Below are 18,147 nucleotides of genomic sequence, written 5' to 3'. Positions count from 1 at the left end.
TTAAAGGGGCTTGTCTGTAGCTACTGTTGCAGAACAGCTCACTGTTTATTGGGGATGGATTTCAGGTTTGATGGAAATGGACAGGGTGCCAAAGCCCTCCCAAGCCATCCCTTTGTGTCCCCACTAAGCACACAGGCCAGGACTCAGGGGCACAAAGGCCTGGAGATGCTACTGGGAGGTGCCACTGTTTCTTAGCCATTCAGCAGTCTCACCATCCCCAGTGGTTCTGGACTCATCTATCTGGGTGCTCGCTCATACATGCACACACCCACTTACTCATTCACTGACTCACTTTGAGGGTTGAAATCAATTATTGTCTGTATGATGGAATATTTTGCAGCCATTAAGCATCATGTTTTGCAGACTTTTTTATGACACAGTGAAATGTATACCTGAACGTGAAGTAACATTCAAAGCAGAATCTGAAGAGCACACATTCAAACAAAATCTTAATTTCATAAAACCAAGTAGACATTTTAGATGTGCATTAGAAATACTGGTTTTTATTTTTTCTCTATTTTCTAGGAACATTGTATAAACTTTCTATTTTCTTTATAATCAGAAAATAAATGAACATCATTAAAAATAAAACTGTAATAAAGGCATAGAGCAGCCTTCAGCTATGGTGGCTAAATAGTCTTTTCAGTTGGAACATTTCTCTTAGCCTGGGAAACTCTCTCTTCTTCCTTGGGAAGCCCCAAGGGCAGGGTCCAGTCTTCTTTCTGTCTTAGTGGCGCCAAGAGCATAATCAGGGCTTGATAAATAATTGATAATAGCAAAGACCCCAAAATGAGTCCATTCACTTCAGGAGAGAAGCCTGCTAACTCCTCAAGGCATTCTCTTAAGTGCCTTTCATTTGTTTTTAATTTTTTCCAACTTAAATTAAAGCCACAAGAGAGCTTTTGGCTGGTTGAGAGCCGGAAAAAAAGAAAAATGACTGAATGAGCACATGCATTATAGGGACACTAGGCAGAGCTGAACCTTTTTGTTTTTTAACTTTTAATTTTGAAATAATTGCAAACTTACAAGACACTTGCAAAAATAATAAAGCCCCATACAGGGAATTCCAACATACCCCACTTCCCCAGATACCCAGATCCACTGATTTTAACATCTTGCCAACTTTGCCCTATCATTTTATCATCTCCCTATCTATCTGTTTTCTGAACATTTGATAGCAGGTTGCACACATCATGTTCCTTGAACACATAATACTGCCATGTACATTTCCTGTGAACAAGAATATTTGCTAGGTAATCATATGAATTGCAGTTATTGAATTCAAGAAATTTAACACTGAGATAAAGCTTGCTGTGTATATTCCAATTTTTATTATGTCCTAGTAATGTCCTTTTGTATCTTTTCTCCTCCATTCTTAGATACCATGCAGTATCATGAATTGCATTTAATCGTCATCCTCTTTAGTTTCTCCTTTTTGCTTTTTTTTTTAATGGAGAAAACACATATACAACATATATTTTCCCATTCCAACCTCTCCCAAGCATACTATTCAGTGGGATTGATTATATTTACAGTTTTGCAGTACTCTCACTACCAATCTAACTATGACTTTTGCTTCACTACAGAAAGCCTACACCCATTTTGCATGAACTCTCCACTGCCCCTGTCCCCCATCCCTGGTAACCTGTACTCTATTTCTCTCTCTCTGAGTTTGCGTATTCTCTGATATATTCTTTGTGGTTACCATGGAGCTTAAATTTAATATCCTAAATCTAGAACAATCTCATTTGCTTTGATACCAGCATAAGCACAGTAGGATACATAAACTATTTTTCCATACCCTTCTTTATGTAGTTCTAGTCACAAATTGCATATTTATATTGTATGAGTTCAAAACCATTAATTTAACATTAAATTTTATGCATCTGCCTTTTAAAGCCTATATTAATTTCCTTTTTGAAAACAGGTATCTTGCCCAGCTGTTCTGATGGAACAGTCTGTGTAGCTCTATGTTATGAGTCAATAAAGAAAGTGGCTAATGCATGAAACAACATTAAAAATCATTGCTGGAAGATGAGCAGGGCAGCCCTGAGGGATTAGAGGAGAGACCTCTGCTCCCGAGCCTCCCACTCCCAGAACCCACTGAGCACCCGCCCCTGCCAGGCCCTGCTCTGGGAGCCAGCACAGAGCAGGGAACACAGTCCCAGATCTCCTGGGGGTTATTTTCTAGTCTGGAGGACATGGGGTAGCCAGTAAACCAACAACTGTGTGAGCCATCAGAGATTGAAAATATTTGCCAGGAAGGAATAGCCACTTTCCATTCGTCTCCATGAAGAGCACATAAGAAGGATGCTCAGCAGCATCTCCCGTCGTTGCCCACAGCTTTAGCGCTCTCCTGAGCCAGCGGGGCAGGAAATACTCAACAATCAATATGACTTTAAAAAGGAGCTGTGAATAAAGCCGTCTTTGTTGGCACTGGATTTAATCCATCAAGGGCCCTTAAAGAGCTGAACATGATTCTGGATTGTAATGATAAAAGAAAACCCTTCACGCAACTTAGGATCCCACAGCTTTATTGAGCGTTTCATGAATGGGGCAGCATCCTGTTCAGAAAGCAGAAGGAGCTTCACCGAGGGGGTGGAGAGGGGAAGCTCTGACAGGAAGAACGCAGAGACAAGTGAGGAAATGTTCTGATTGGCTGACGTTACATTTCCATTTTTCTTGGGGGTGTCTCATGAAGTGGGGAGCAGGTGGCTGCACAGGAACAAGGACATTAGGAGCTGTATTTACATGTGGTTTTCTGGGCAAGCTGGGTATCTACAGGAAATAGAAATACCCGAGGTCTTTGGTTTTGCTGATGTGGGGCTTAGCAAGGGCACCTCCACGTTGGACCCACAAGACTTTATTCATCTGTAGTGAGCATTTCCAGACATTCAACTAAACATCCCAGGATGATGCTTCATTAAAGATGGGTCATCTCTTCTTCTCCTTCAACCTTTCCCTCACCCTCGATCTCATGCCAGCGGCTCCCACTTGACATGGGCTGAGCCCGTTGTGAGGGGCTTCACAGCTGAGGTGGATAATGCTGGAGACCTTTGGTTGCTTGGGTTTCTGCCCAGCCTCCCCTCCCCTCTTCCTTTTTCAGGTACCCAGGTGTGGCAGATTCTTTCCCAGGTGCTCCCACAGGCAGAAGGTGGGAGCAGCTTTAGAGCCTTCGTGTCTTTGGGGAAGAGTTGGCTCATCGAAGGGCTTCAGCTAGACAGAGGTGTACTAATGGAGAGGAGAATCCTAAAGAATAGAAAGGCACAAGCATGCCATGCCCGGGGGTGGCCGGCTACGGAGGGCTGGCCACAAGGTCAACCACACCTACCAGGACATGGTGGGGGTCCTGCAGGTGGCTGAAGTCCTGACCAGTGGTGGGAGCTCAGTGTCTTCTATAAATAGGATCTAGCTCATGACTCCCAACCGTGGCTGGACATTAGAAACACCTGGGAAGTTTTAGTAAGTCCCATGCACCAGCAGGAAATCAGGCCCATTAAATCAGAGCCTCAGGGAGCGGGCCCGGGCACCTGCACCTTTAACCCACTCAAGCGACTCCAAGGAGCAGCCAAGATGGAGAACACTGATCTAAACTAATGCCTGTCATGCCTCACGTTGTTGTAGGATTTCAGGACCACAGAATGCTAGAGCAGAACAGGGCCCACCTCCTGCTGCTTTCAGAGGAGGAGGTTTTCAGAGACCAGGCTGCTGGCCTGAGGCCACACAGCACAGGAGGGACAGAGCCATTTCCTCTACCCCCTCCTCCCCATGCCCTCCCCAGAGGCCAGCAGGAAGCTCCAGTCTTCATGGGGAGCTGGGTACCTGCAGGCCACCAGGGACCCCTGACCTCCAAGAAGGAATCCTGAGAAGCTGTGGAGACCCTGAGGCCCTTCCTTGGAGAAAAAGTCCAGGTGCTTGAGAAGGGGAAAGGACTGGGCAACAGATGACTATTTGAGTTTTATGGTGTCTTTACACCAAAAAGGAAGTAAAAATTGCAGAACTGCTCTCCACTGAAGGGCATCTGGGTTGTATAAAGGGACCATAAAGAGGCTGCAGAAAACCCAGAACAGCCCAAATTGGCATCTTCCCTGCCATCTGGCTCTATCTCCACCATCCTCTTCCTCTCTGACCCAGGCTCAAAGTTTGGATGGCTCCCTGACTTTTGGAGGGGGTCCATTCCTCCTCTCCCCATCCCTCTCCCCACTGGTGGAGAGACGAGGGTGGGGCTGTTGGGGGCTCTGAGCTGCATCCAGTGGGCAGAGTTACTGAGCTAATGGTTTTGGCTTTGGCTGCAGGTAACACAGCATGAGGCTCGAAGTGGCTTCCCCAAGCGTGGGCCACAGAGTAGCAGCTTTGACATCATCCTGGCATCTGCACTGCTAGAAATGCAAAATCGTAGGCCAAACTCCAGACCTATGCATCAGAATCTGCATTTTTAATGAGATCCCAGGTGATTCAGGTACATATTAAAGTTTGAGAAGCACTGGCCTAAATTTAAAAAGGCATTTACAGCTCACTTGACAACTAGCCCCAAAAGGCAACTCCAGTTTTGGTTAACTCACTTGCTGAAGGATGCCAGGTCTCTCTACCTCTGCATCTCTGAGAGTCTCTTGGCCTTACCTCAGGGTCTCAAGGTGGCTGCCATGGTGCAAGCATCATTATACAGTGTCCAAAATGCAGGAAGAGTAGGAAAGCTGGGGGATTTTTCTCATCTGTGTCTTTGAAAAAACCTTTCCAGAAGCCGCTAGTAATTGTCCTCTTAAGTTCCATTGGCTAGAACGGGATGACACACCCACACCTAAACCATCACGGGCAAAGGGAAGTAGGATTACTGTGACTGGCCCTTGAACCACTGAACAACCATGTGTCTCCCGTTAAGGCCAGGACAGAGACTCCTGCTCCCAGCACACAGTTACTACCAGAGAGGTGAACAAAATAGGGTTCTGTTATCAAGGAGAGGGTGTGGCCATCCAGTGTCTGCCATGGATCTGGCTGCACTTTCATGGCCTCTTTCTCGCGCTCTCTCTCTGACTCACAGCTGTCACTGCACAGCACACCATGGTCCTCTGTGCCGCAGGATATTCATCCACTCTGCAGACTCAGGGCGAGACTTGTGGGAGGAAGACAAGGAAGGCATTCTGGCCTCAGATCCAAGCCACAGGCTCCAGTCCAACTTTGATCGCAAGCAACAGAAACCATTTCTGGATGCTCAACTTAAGTTTTTGAAAGAATTCATTGGGAGGCATTGGGGTAGGCCCAGGACTGTAGGAAACTGAAATGTGAACAGTGAGACTCCTGGGTGCAGACATCACTGCAGCCTTTGGGTCCTTCTCTCAGCGTCTCTCTGTTCATGACTCACTTCCCCAGAGGAGGACCTGACTGGGCTGTCTCGGTCACATGGGCTGGGGGAGGGTGTGGCCCTTGGACTGAAAGTCCCACCTTGACCACGGCAGCAGGGAGGGGGAGTTCCTCAGTGGGAAGCTGAGGGCCTGCTGTCAGAACGAGGCCGGCAGAGGGAACCACATGTGCCCTCCGTGCACCCTCCCCTGCACTGACCGCCCCTCCAGCTGAGCCTCCTCATCCCCACTTATGCTGCGATCCCCTCCTGGACTGCTGCCTCTCTCCTGTCTGCCCCTGTAACTTCCATCCTCCTTTAGACCCAGTTTAAACCACCACCCTCTTCCAGTAGCTCTGTGATTTCTGCTTATCTTATCTGTATCGTGAAGATTTACTACTACAGCGACTCAACTGCGTTTTAATGTCTGTTTAACTTTTCACATATGTTTATCGCCTCCACAAGCAGCCTGTGACCAGCCCAGGTTGCAGACACTCTGACCCTAGTCTGTGTTAGCATTGCTTCCCACACTGGGCAGGGATGGCTCACGGAAGAGAGGGCACTGCGGATTTGCACATCTGGCTTTGAAACTTCTGCTAGACTGGGAGGTTCTCAGTGTGATACCATGTCTGGTTGCAATGCCAAGTCCCTGGCCCAGGACAGCCCTTTTCCTCTCAGCAGCCATCCTTGCTGGCCATGGTGCAGGACAGTTATCAAAGGGATCCAGCCAGCACCAAAACCTCCTGTGACTCTGACAGTCACCGCCGACACCCTTCTGACCTTTCCGTGCTCCAGGCACTGGTCACAGGGCATGTCACATGCAGTGTCTCGTTTATAATGAATGAGGTGGTAGGCTCTAGATTTCAGAGACCAGAAAACTGACGCACAGAGCATCCCAATGTCCTGCCCACATTCTCAGAGTGAAGAGGGGCAGCGCTGGGTTTGTCCAAGGGGGTCTGAGTCCAGAGGCCGTGCACAGAACCCTCGTGCAGGACAACACGACCCTGTCCCATTGAGCAGCCACGTTCTCCAGGCTGCTTGTGACTTGCAGAGCAGGGAGGCATTTCCCAGCCTTTGCCTGCACCGTTTTAACTCTTTTCCTATTTAGCACAAAGCCTTTATTAGATTCAAGTTATTATTTTAGCTGACATGCTACTTTACTCAATCGTCCCTGCATTAATCGTATCTGCGTTTTGCTCACTAACGTTTCTCAGAATCTGGCAGAGTTCTTGGTGCATGGCAGGAACTCGTCATTATTTGCCTAATTGAATTGTTTTACATTCTTTGTGCACCCCATCACGCTGAACAGTATTTTGCACAAAGTAGTTGCCCAAAAAATACTTGCTACATGACTGCATGACTAATCAATTACTTTTCAGTTGAGCAGTTATTATTGTCCTTACAAGTGAATATAATAAAATGACCACAATGTGCTTTTATTACTGTACATCAATTATCCCAATTAGATGCTTTCCTAAGCTTCAGAGGGAATATGATTTTTTTCCTCTGATTTGAAGCTCAGGTCTTTTCAGCTTCGATATATGCAGGTTTGGAAACCATGAAATTTATAATGTAGATGCTGTGAAACCCTCATGCTGGTGGCCAATTAAAAAGATTCCTATAGAAATTTGTATCCTTTAGGAATGAGGGTACGTTTTGGAGTGGTGCTCAGCCGAGTTAGGTTTAGGGAATTAGTTTCAGGGAGATGACTGAAGAGAAGAAGCTGAGGAGCCAACTTGGCCGTGACACCGCCGAGAGACAAAACCAGGCTTGATGAATGGTGCCGAGGGCGGGAAAGCGCTGCGTTCCGGCCCCAGGAGGGCTCCCTGTTTTCTGACAACTGGCAACTCTATCCTTTAACTACAGCTGTGTTATGGAACAGGGTGGTGGGGGGAGGTTTTCTTCAGCCCTCAGAGAACAAGACAGATTTCCTCTTCCACAATCTTGCTTCTGAGAAACCTCCTGGGGTTTATCTGTGGTAGATATTTAACCACGTCCTGCTATGAGCTGAATCCAAGACACCGTGAAATACAGATGGGAGGTGGGGGAAGTTGGGGGTCAACTTATTCCCCTGAGCACATTCTCCAAAAGGGATACCTATGTAACAATATTTTTTTTCCATAATAAAGAGTACACCTTTTTATTCAAAGGAAAAAAAGAAATGTACATTTTTGTTCTTCATTTGCTTTTAGCAATTTGATCAAGGTTGCAAGGAGGTGTCTGGGCATGGCTGTGTACATCCTCGGGCAGGTTGCCCAGGCAGGGAAAATGGCTGGGCAGCCCATGGTCCTTGGTGGTGGGCAGTCTGACACCGCTAGCTGTAGCCATTGCCACGCAGCTCCACCCTAGGGTGTGGCCCTCCCACACCGTCCCCAAGAGCCCACCAACCCTGTGCCCATGAGCCAGGGGCTGCTCTCCCTCCCCAGGACCTCAGGCCAAGGGAGGGCTCCAGGGCCACCTGGGCTCAGGCAGGCTCTTAGCTTTGGCAAGAGACTGAGGCGGGAGGCCAGGGTTACTGCTACCCTGATTTCTTTTCCTTCTGGAAGCTGAAACTTGGTCATCTGTTCAGTTTTCTTTGTTTTTGAGCAAAATAGTCAGCTGGGCAGTGCCAGCTCGTGATTCCAGGATGTAGTTAACCTTGAGCACAATTTCATCGATGGGAGCAGCGTCAGATTCAAAGTAGACCTGCTGATACTTGTGATTGCTTACATATTTGAGTTTAAATATTGTGGGGCTGGGGCTTTTTCTTTCAGCAGGGTCACAGGCATAGAGCAGGTCAGAATCGACTGAGATGGGTTTCTGCTTAATCCAAAACTTGATGCTGGCTTTCCGATTTGTAAGGGGGTGTCTCTCTATCTTGTCTGCAGAGATACCTAACTTGTATGTTGGTTGTGAATCACAGTCTGTGGATCATGCTGACTCTGAGTGACTTGTAATGTGGCTGCTAAGCTTATCCTGTACTATAGCTCTGTCAATTTGCAAATCCTCCCCCAAACCCCCATCTGCCCTTGAACTGTTCTTGCGGACTGGGCAGAACTCCAATGCGCTCTGGCTCTCCAAGGTGCTCTGAGGTCCCGTGCAACACTGGGTGTGCTTTGCTTCTCCAGGCGATCCTGAGGGCCTGAAATTTTCTGAGATCCTTTCCTTCACTTCACTGCCTTTATTTATTTATTTATGTTTAAAAAATGCATATATCTATAATGTTATTACAAAAACAAAAACAATACTGAAAACAAACAAGGAAACAAAACCACACCGCAGTCAAAAAAAAATTGGTATATTCTAAGCATGGAAAAATCTTAAAAATTTATCTGTAAAGTATATAATGACATGGAAAAATGCCCATAATATATTTTTTTTGTTTTACTAGAAATCTTCATTTTATTGAGATATATTCACATACCACACAGTCATACAAAACAAATCGTACATTCGATTGTTCACAGTACCACTACATAGTTGTACATTCATCACCTAAATCAATCCCTGACACCTTCATTAGCACACACACAAAAATAACAAGAATAATAATTAAAGTGAAAAAGAGCAATTGAAGTAAAAAAGAACACTGGGTACCTTTGTCTGTTTGTTTGTTTGTTTCCTTCCCCTATTTTTCTACTCATCCATCCATAAACTAGACAAAGGGGAGTGTGGTCCTTATGGCTTTCCCAATCCCATTGTCACCCCTCATAAGCTACATTTTTATACAATTGTCTTCGAGATTCATGGGTTCTGGGTTGTAGTTTGATAGTTTCAGATATCCACCACCAGCTACCCCAATTCTTTAGAACCTAAAAAGGGTTGTCTAAATTGTGCGTAAGAGTGCCCACCAGAGTGACCTCTTGGCTCCTTTTGGAATCTCTCTGCCACTCAAGCTTATTTCATTTCCTTTCACATCCCCCTTTTGGTCAAGAAGATGTTCTCCATCCCACGATGCCAGGTCTACATTCCTCCCCAGGAGTCATATTCCACGTTGCCAGGGAGATTCACTCCCCTGGGTGTCTGATCCCACGTAGCGGGGAGGGCAGTGATTTCACCTTTCAAGTTGGCTTAGCTAGAGAGAGGGCCACATCTGAGCAACAAAGAGGCATTTGGGAGGAGGCTCTTAGGCACAATTATAGGGAGGACTAGCCTCTCCTTTGCAGCAACTGTCTTCCCAAGGGTAAAACCTATGGTAGAGGGCTCAACCCATCAAACCACCAGTCCCCTATGTCTGTGGTCATGTTAGCAACCATCAAGGTGGGGTAGGCCAATACCCCTGCATTCTCCACAGGCTCCTCAAGGGGGCACTACATATTTTTTCCTTGTTTTTTTTTTTTTTTTTAATCTTTTTTTCTTTTTTAAATCAACTATATGAAAAAAAAAATTAAAAAAAAAATACAATAAAAGAACATTTCAAAGAGACCATAACAAGGGAGTAAGAAAAAGACAACTAACCTAAGATAACTGCTTTAGTTCCAACCTGTTCCTACTTTACCCCAAGAAAGTTATCTAATACAGCAACATTTCTGTGAACTTGTTCCTACTATATCCATCAGAAATTAACAGACCATAGTCATTCCTGGGCATCCCCAGAACGTTAAATAGCTTATCTGTTCTTCTTGGATTATTGTTCCCCCTTCCTTAATTGCTCTCTATTGCTAGTTCCCCTACATTCTACATTATAAACCATTTGTTTTACATTTTTCAAAGTTCACATTAGTGGTAGCATATAATATTTCTCTTTTTGTGCCTGGCTTATTTCGCTCAGCATTATGTCTTCAAGGTTCATCCACGTTGTCATATGTTTCACGAGATCGTTCCTTCTTACTGCCGCGTAGTATTCCATCATGTGTATATACCACATTTTATTTATCCACTCATCTGTTGAAGGACATTTGGGTTGTTTCCATCTCTTGGCAATTGTGAATAATGCTGCTATGAACATTGGCATGCAGATATCTGTTCATGTCACTGCTTTCCGATCTTCTGGGTATATACCGAGAAGTGCAATCACTGGATCGAATGGTAACTCTATATCTAGTTTTCTAAGGAACTGCCAGACTGACTTCCAGAGTGGCTGAACCATTATACAGTCCCACCAACAATGAATAAGAGTTCCAATTTCTCCATATCCTCTACAGCATTTGTAGTTTCCTGTTTGTTTAATGGCAGCCACTCTAATCGGTGTTAGATGGTATCTCATTGTGGTCTTAATTTGCATCTCTCTAATAGCTAGTGAAGCTGAACATTTTTTCCTGTGTTTCTTGGCCTCTTCAGAGAACTGTCTTTTCATATCTTTTGCCCATTTTATAATTGGGCTGTCTGTACTATTGTCATTGAGTTGTAGGATTTCTTTATATATGTAAGATATCAGTCTTTTGTCAGATACATGGTTTCCAAAAATTTTTTCCCATTGAGTTGGCTGCCTCTTTACCTTTTTGAGAAATTCCTTTGAGGTGCAGAAACTTCTAAGCTTGAGGAGTTCCCATTTATCTATTTTTTCTTTTGTTGCTTGTGCTTTGGGTGTAAAGTCTAGGAAGTGGCCGCCTAATACAAGGTCTTGAAGATGTTTTCCTACATTATCTTCTAGGAGTTTTATGGTACTTTCTTTTATATTGAGATCTTTCATCCATTTTGAGTTAATTTTTGTGTAGGGTGTGAGGTGGGGGTCCTCTTTCATTCTTTTGGATATGGATATCCAACTCTCCCAGCCCCATTTGTTGAAAAGACCATTATGACTCAGTTCAGTGACTTTGGGGGCCTTATCAAAGATCAGTCGGCCATAGATCGGAGGGTCTATCTCTGAATTCTCAATTCGATTCCATTGATCTATATGTCTAACTTTGTGCCAGTACCATGCTGTTTTGACAACTGTGGCTTTATAATAAGCTTCAAAGTCAGGGAGTGTAAGTCCTCCCACTTCGTTTTTCTTTCTTAGAGTGTCTTTAGCAATTCGAGGCATCTTCTCTTTCCAAATAAATTTGATAACTAGCTTTTCCAAGTCTGCAAAGTAGGTTGTTGGAATTTTGATTGGGATTGCATTGAATCTGTAGATGAGTTTGGGTAGAATTGACATCTTAATGACATTTAGCCTTCCTATCCATGAACATGGAATATTTTTCCATCTTTTAAGGTCCCCTTCTATTTCTTTTAGTAGAGTTATGTAGTTTTCTTTGTATAGGTCTTTCACATCTTTGATTAAGTTTATTCCTAGGTACTTGATTTTTTTAGTTGCTATTGAAAATGGTATCTTTTTCTTGAGTGTCTCTTCAGTTTGTTCATTTCTAGCATATAGAAACATTACTGACTTATGTGCATTAATCCTGTATCCCGCTACTTTGCTAAATCTGTTTATTAGCTCTAGTAGCTGTATCGTCGATTTCTCAGGGTTTTCCAGATATAAGATCATATCATCTGCAAACAATGATAGTTTTACTTCTTCTTTTCCAATTTGGATGCCTTTTATTTCTTTGTCTTGCCGGATTGCCCTGGCTAGCACTTCCAGCACAATGTTGAATAACAGTGGTGACAGCGGGCATCCTTGACTTGTTCCTGATCTTAAAGGGAAGGCTTTCAGTCTCTCACCATTGAGTACTATGCTGGCTGTGGGTTTTTCATATATGCTCTTTATCATATTGAGGAAGTTTCCTTCAATTCCTACCTTTTGAAGTGTTTTTATCAAAAACGGATGTTGGATTTTGTCAAATGCTTTTTCAGCATCAATTGAGATGATCATTTGATTTTTCCCTTTCGAATTGTTAATGTGTTGTAATACATTGATTGATTTTCTTATGTTGAACCATCCTTGCATGCCTGGAATGAACCCCACTTGGTCATGGTGTATGATTTTTTTAATGTGTCTTTGGATTCGATTTGCAAGTATTTTGTTGAGGATTTTTGCATCTTTATTCATTAGGGAGATTGGCCGGTAGTTTTCCTTTTTTGTAGCATCTTTGCCTGGTTTTGGTATTAGATTGATGTTAGCTTCATAAAATGAGTTAGGTAGTGTTCCATTTTCTTCAATGTTTTGAAAGAGTTTGAGTAAGATTGGTGTCAGTTCTTTCTGGAAAGTTTGGTAGAATTCCCCTGTGAAGCCATCTGGCCCTGGGCATTTATTTGTGGGAAGATTTTTGATGACTGATTGGATCTCTTTGCTTGTGATGGGTTGGTTGAGGTCTTCTATTTCTTCTCTGCTCAGTCTAGGTTGTTCATATGTTTCCAGGAAATTGTCCATTTCCTCTACATTATCCAGTTTGTTGCCATACAGTTGTTCATAGTATCCTCTTATAATTTTTTTAATTTCTTCAGGATCTGCAGTTATGTCACCTTTTTCATTCATTATTTTGTTTATATGGGTCTTCTCTCTTTTTGATTTTGTCAGTCTAGCTAGGGGCTTGTCAATCTTGTTGGTCTTCTCAAAGAACCAACTTTTGGTGATATTTATCCTCTCTATTGTTTTTTTGTTCTCTATGTCATTTATTTCTGCTTTAATCCTTGTTATTTCTTTTCTTCTACTTGGTTTAGGATTGGTTTGCTGTTCATTTTCTAGCTTCTTCAGTTGATCCATTAGTTCTTTGATTTTGGCTCTTTCTTCCTTTTTAATATATGCATTTAGTGCTATAAATTTCCCCCTCAGCACTGCTTTTGCTGCATCCCATAGGTTTTGGTATGTTGTGTTATCATTTTCATTCATCTCTATATATTTAGCAATTTCTCTTGCTATTTCTTCTTTAACCCACTGATTGTTTAGGAGTGTGTTGTTTAACCTCCAGGTATTTGTGAATTTTCTAAGTCTCTGATGGTTATTGACTTCTAATTGTATTCCATTGTGGTCAGAGAATGTGCTTTGAATAATTTCAATCTTTTTAAATTTATTAAGGCTTGTTTTATGTCCCAGCATATGACCTATTCTGGAGAAAGTTCTGTGGGCACTAGAAAAGTATGTGTATCCTGGTGATTTGGGATGTAATGTTCTGTATATGTCTGTTAAATCTTATTCATTTATCAGATTGTTTAGGTTTCCAATTTCCTTATTAGTCTTCTGTCTGGTTGATCTATCTATAGGAGAGAGTGCTGTGTTGAAGTCTCCCACAATTATTGTGGAAACATCAATTGCTTCCTTTAGTTTTGCCAGTGTTTCTCTCACGTATTTTGTGGCACCTTGATTGGGTGCATAGACATTTACGATTGTTATTTCTTCTTCTTGAATTGCCCCTTTTATTAGTATGTAGTGGCCTTCTTTGTCTCTCAGAACATCCCTGCATTTAAAGTCTATTTTATCTGAGATTAATATTGCTACACCTGCTTTCTTTTGGCTATAACTTGCATAAAATATTTTTTCCATCCTTTCACTTTCAATTTCTTTGTGTCCCTGTGTCTAACATGAGTCTCTTGTATGCAACATATTGATGGTTCATTTTTTTTGATCCATTCTGCGAATCTGTATCTTTTAATTGGGGACTTTAATCCATTTACATTCAACGTTATAACCATGAAGGCATTTCTTGAATCAGCCATCTTATCCTTTGGTTTATGTTTGTCATATATATTTTTCCCCTCTCTCTATTAATATCCTTTATTGTACCCATACCAAATCTCTTTAGTACTGAACCTTTCTCCAAGTCTCTCTGTCTTTTCTTTGTTTCTCTGTCTGTAGGGCTCCCTTTAGTATCTCCAGTAGGGCAGGTCTCTTGTTAGCAAATTCTCTCAGCATTTCTTTGTCTGTGAAAAATTTAAGCTCTCCCTCAAATTTGAAGGAGAGTTTGCTGGATAAAGTATTCTTGGTTGGAAATTTTTCTCACTCAGAATTTTAAATATATGGTGCCACTGCCTTCTCACCTCCATGGTGGCTGCTGAGTAGTCACTACTTAGTCTTATGCTGTTTCCTTTGTATGTGGTGAATTGCTTTTCTCTTGCTGCTTTCAGAACTTGCTCCTTCTCTTCCGTGTTTGACAGTGTGATCAGAATATGTCTCGCGGTGGGTTTATTTGGATTTATTCTATTTGGAGTTCGCTGAGCATTTATGATTTGTGTATTTATGTTGTTTAGAAGATTTGGGAAGTTTTCCCCAACAATTTCTTTGAATACTCTCCCTAGACCTTTACCCTTTTCTTCCCCTTCTTGAACACCAATGAGTCTTAGATTTGGATGTTTTATATTATCTATAATATCCCTGAGGTCCGTTTCAATTTTTTCAAATTTTTTCCCCATTCTTTCTTTTATGTTTTCATTTTCCATTCTGTCATCTTCCAGGTCACTGATTCGTTGTTCAGCTTCCTCTAGTCTTGTACTATGAGTGTCCAGAATCTTTTTAATTTGGTCAACAGTTTCTTTAATTTCCATAAGATCATCTATTTTTTTATTTAGTCTTGCAATGTTTTCTTTATGCTCTTCTAGGGTCTTCTTGATATCCTTTGTATCCCGTACTATGGTCTCATTGTTCATCTTTAGTTCTTTGAGTAGCTGCTCTAGGTGCTGTGTCTCTTCTGGTCTTTTGATTTGGGTGCTTGGGCTTGGGTTATCCATATCATCTGGTTTTTTCATATGCTTTATAATTTTCTGTTGTTTTTGGCCTCTTAGCATTTGCTGAACTTGATAGGGTTCTTTTAGGATTTGTAGACCAATTGAAGTCCTTATCTCTAATTTATCCGATCTACAGCTTCGTGGAGCACACTTTCTCTAACTAACCAGCAGGTGGCGTCCACGAGCCACCTGTTCTCCACAAGCCAGTTCTCCCCTGCTTTGCCTTTGTGGTGAGCAGGGGAGTGAGTCTTGTGGGGTCCAATTGGTGTACCAAGCTTACGTGTGTAGTTGGTGTTGCCTGCCCTGTATATGGGGCGTGTTTCTGGGCAGTCAGGGGGGCGGGGTGGCTCTAACAATCAAATCTCCCTGGTGATCCTGGAGTTTTAAAGCTGCTGCAATAGTCTAATCCTTCAGTTCAGTCCTGCCACAGTTTGTCTCTGCCACTGACCCACAAGTCCTTCGTATTGGAGTATGGATCCTGAGACTTGCAAGTGGGTCCCTCTTCCAGGCCGTGCACCCCCTGGTCCTCTGTTGAGGGATGACTGTGCTATGTCACAGGTGAGTGCCGTCCCCCCAGGGTGGTTCTGGGCTGCTGGGCTGTGTATGGAGGCTCCCAGTCTGCTGAAATGATGGCTGAATGGGGCTTTGTTAATTCACACTACTCCACTTTCCCAACTCTGGGACAATCAGCAGAGGTTGCAGGGAAGGCTAATGTCCACGCCCAGTTTTGTGGTGTGTGCCTGTTATTTGAAGCACTTCCGTCACACTGGGTTGTCTGGGGCAGCTCTGGGCTACGGGGCTGGCGATGGGCAGGAGTGTTTCCTGTCCACCAGGATGATGGCTGTGAGCGGACACCCCCCTTTTCTTGGAAAGTTGTGGTGTTTAGTTAATTTTCTCAGCCACTGGATTATTGCCTTTTGTCTCAGAGCTCTCTTAGTTCTGCTCTTGTCTTGACCTGCCCAAATTGCAAGTCTTTGAAGCTTTCTGTATTGGGCTTCTTAGAGTAATTGTTTTAGAAAAAGAAAAAAGGATTAAAAAAAAAAAAAAGGGCCTTCCTCACAGATCTAATGGGTTATTGAAATGCTAAGAGACAAAGCAATTAAGGCCATTAAGGAAAGGTCCACAGGGCAGAGAGACCAGCTTTTCTTCGGGATTTGCATATGAGCCTCAGGGCCTGAGCTCTGCCCTTCCCCTTTCTATGTTCACCAGAACTCCAAAAATCCACGGCTTTTATTTTGGAGTTTTTCGTGTTGTTTTTTTCTATGCCTGTCTCCTCTCTGCTGGGTTGGCTACTCTCAGATTCTCTGGTGTCTGGTCTCAGTCTATCTGTGGTTGGAGTTTGGATCAGTAGAATGAGTTTCCGATAAGAGCTGCCACTGCAGTTCTCCCTTCTCCTTCCCGGAGCTGACAGCCCCTCCTCCCCCGGGACTGAGCCTGGCAGGGAGGGGTGCGGGTCCCCTGGCCACAAAAACTTACAGATTTCGCTGATCTCAGCAGTTCCACGTTTTCATGAGTGTTGTATGAAGTATGCCCAAAGTCAGATTGCTCTGCAGTGTCCAGTGCACGCAGTTCCTGGCTTTCTACCTACTTTCCTGGAGGAGTAACTAAAACATACAGCTCACCAGTCCGCCATCTTGCCCACCTCCCTCACTTCACTGCCTTTAGCATGACTTCCTTCATGGTGACCTTTGCGTTGTCCAACTGAATAAGGGAGAATCCGTGTGCGGCATTTATTTGAACAAAGAGCGGCTCTTTGGCTGTCAGACCAGGAGATGAATATCTTTCAACTGGGGTGAAAGGAATGAAGCTCACATATGAATGGGCTGGTTGGAATCCAGTGGGGGGAAATTGGCGTCAGCCCCCCCGCCTTTTCAGCAGTTTGCAGGCAGTAGGCACTGATGTTGTCTGTTGGTTCCCATCTTTCACTTGTGTACCGCCAGCAGGCGAGCCCAATCAGGTCCCGCACTCTGGCCGTTGTCACTGTGGTCGTTGGCAGCAGTCTGTCTTGGCTGGAGTGTAGGGGGAGGTAGATGTCACTCTTCTTGGTTGCTGCTGTCCCTACGTGACCCTTGCCATCACATTTGGAATACTCGTTAAAGCGGTTATTCAGCTGCAGAGGGTGCTGGTCCAGGTGTGCAGGTAATACTGACTGCTTTCCAGAACTCATTCTGGAAAGGTTTTCCTTTGAGGGACTTTTTTTTCAAACAGTGACTTTAACTCCTGAGTTGATTGCATTGTCCAAGAAGGCCCTCCTTTCTGTGGACCAATTCTCTTAAAAGCCTATTTTCTCCTCTTCATATTGTTTCTTGGGCTCACCTACCTGAGCTGCTCCCACACAGCAGGCCAGCCTGGCCCCAGGATACATTTCAGAGGAAAGAACCCTGACCAGAACCCCGTGCTCTCAGGGTCCTCGGGGGACCAGCTCTCCGCCCAGCCTGCTCAGCTGCTGCTTCCCAGGCTCGCCTTCATGCCCCCACTGCCCACCGCAGCTGGCCAGCAGAGCAGCAGTGCTGGTGGCCCCAAGTCACACCATGACCTGGAACTGCACCCCAACCTGTAACAATATTTTTAAGGTAATATATGGACATGAGTGTTGTTAAGGCCGTGATGAACGGCATTGGAGAAAGCAAGGTGCAATGAGCCACCACAGTTTTGTACCAAAGAGTCAAAGTGGGGTGGGGTGTGGGGCAGCTTTATCTGTGGGCTCACTCACCACCCCTCCTCCCCAAAGGCTCAGGCCCAACCCCGTCCTACCCCCAGCCCACTCAACTGGGGTTAGAATCAGCCTGTGCTTCTGAATCTGATCCAAACCAGAGAAAAAGCCTGGAATAACTGCTGTGAGAGCTGCAGGTGACTCCGTCTCCCATGGCGTGCTGATGGATGTGGTCAGCTTCACAGCCCTGGAGGGATGTTCAGGCCCAAGCTCAGGACTCCATCCCCTTAGTCACTGGAGCTGACGGCTTCATTGCCTGGCAGTCGCCTCTCTGTTGGGGAAGCAAATAAATCCCCACTGCCCCCCAGGGCAGGGGGCGAGAAGATTAATGGAACAGCTACTGCAAATCTCTCTGCAAAAGCATCAACAATGAAACAGGTTTCTGGATGGCTTGGATGATGTGCCTGTGCCTCCAAGAAGCTACTTTTCAGCAGTCTTTGTACCAGAGAAGAGAGATCGGTAGACAGGGACTCACTGTTGTGATCATCTCACACTGCACTGTGACAGGCACTCTCTAAAACCATTCTCGAGTTCATGTGGCAGGGCCAGCTGAGTTTGAGTTTCAAAAACCCTAGTTAGAGGGCGGAGTAATTTC

At 44.2% G+C, this 18,147-nt stretch overlaps 1 pseudogene; it reads right to left on the bottom strand.

Moving 5' to 3' along the window:
- Positions 1-7,853: 7,853 nt before the first annotated feature.
- LOC119515309 lies at positions 7,854-17,074 on the bottom strand (annotated as a pseudogene).
- Positions 17,075-18,147: the final 1,073 nt, after the last annotated feature.

The sequence above is a fragment of the Choloepus didactylus genome, chromosome 19 (assembly GCF_015220235.1).
Source record: "Choloepus didactylus isolate mChoDid1 chromosome 19, mChoDid1.pri, whole genome shotgun sequence".
Taxonomy (NCBI): domain Eukaryota; kingdom Metazoa; phylum Chordata; class Mammalia; order Pilosa; family Megalonychidae; genus Choloepus; species Choloepus didactylus.
The sequence above is the reverse complement of the archived record's forward strand: the minus strand, read 5'-3'. Positions and strand labels throughout refer to the sequence as shown.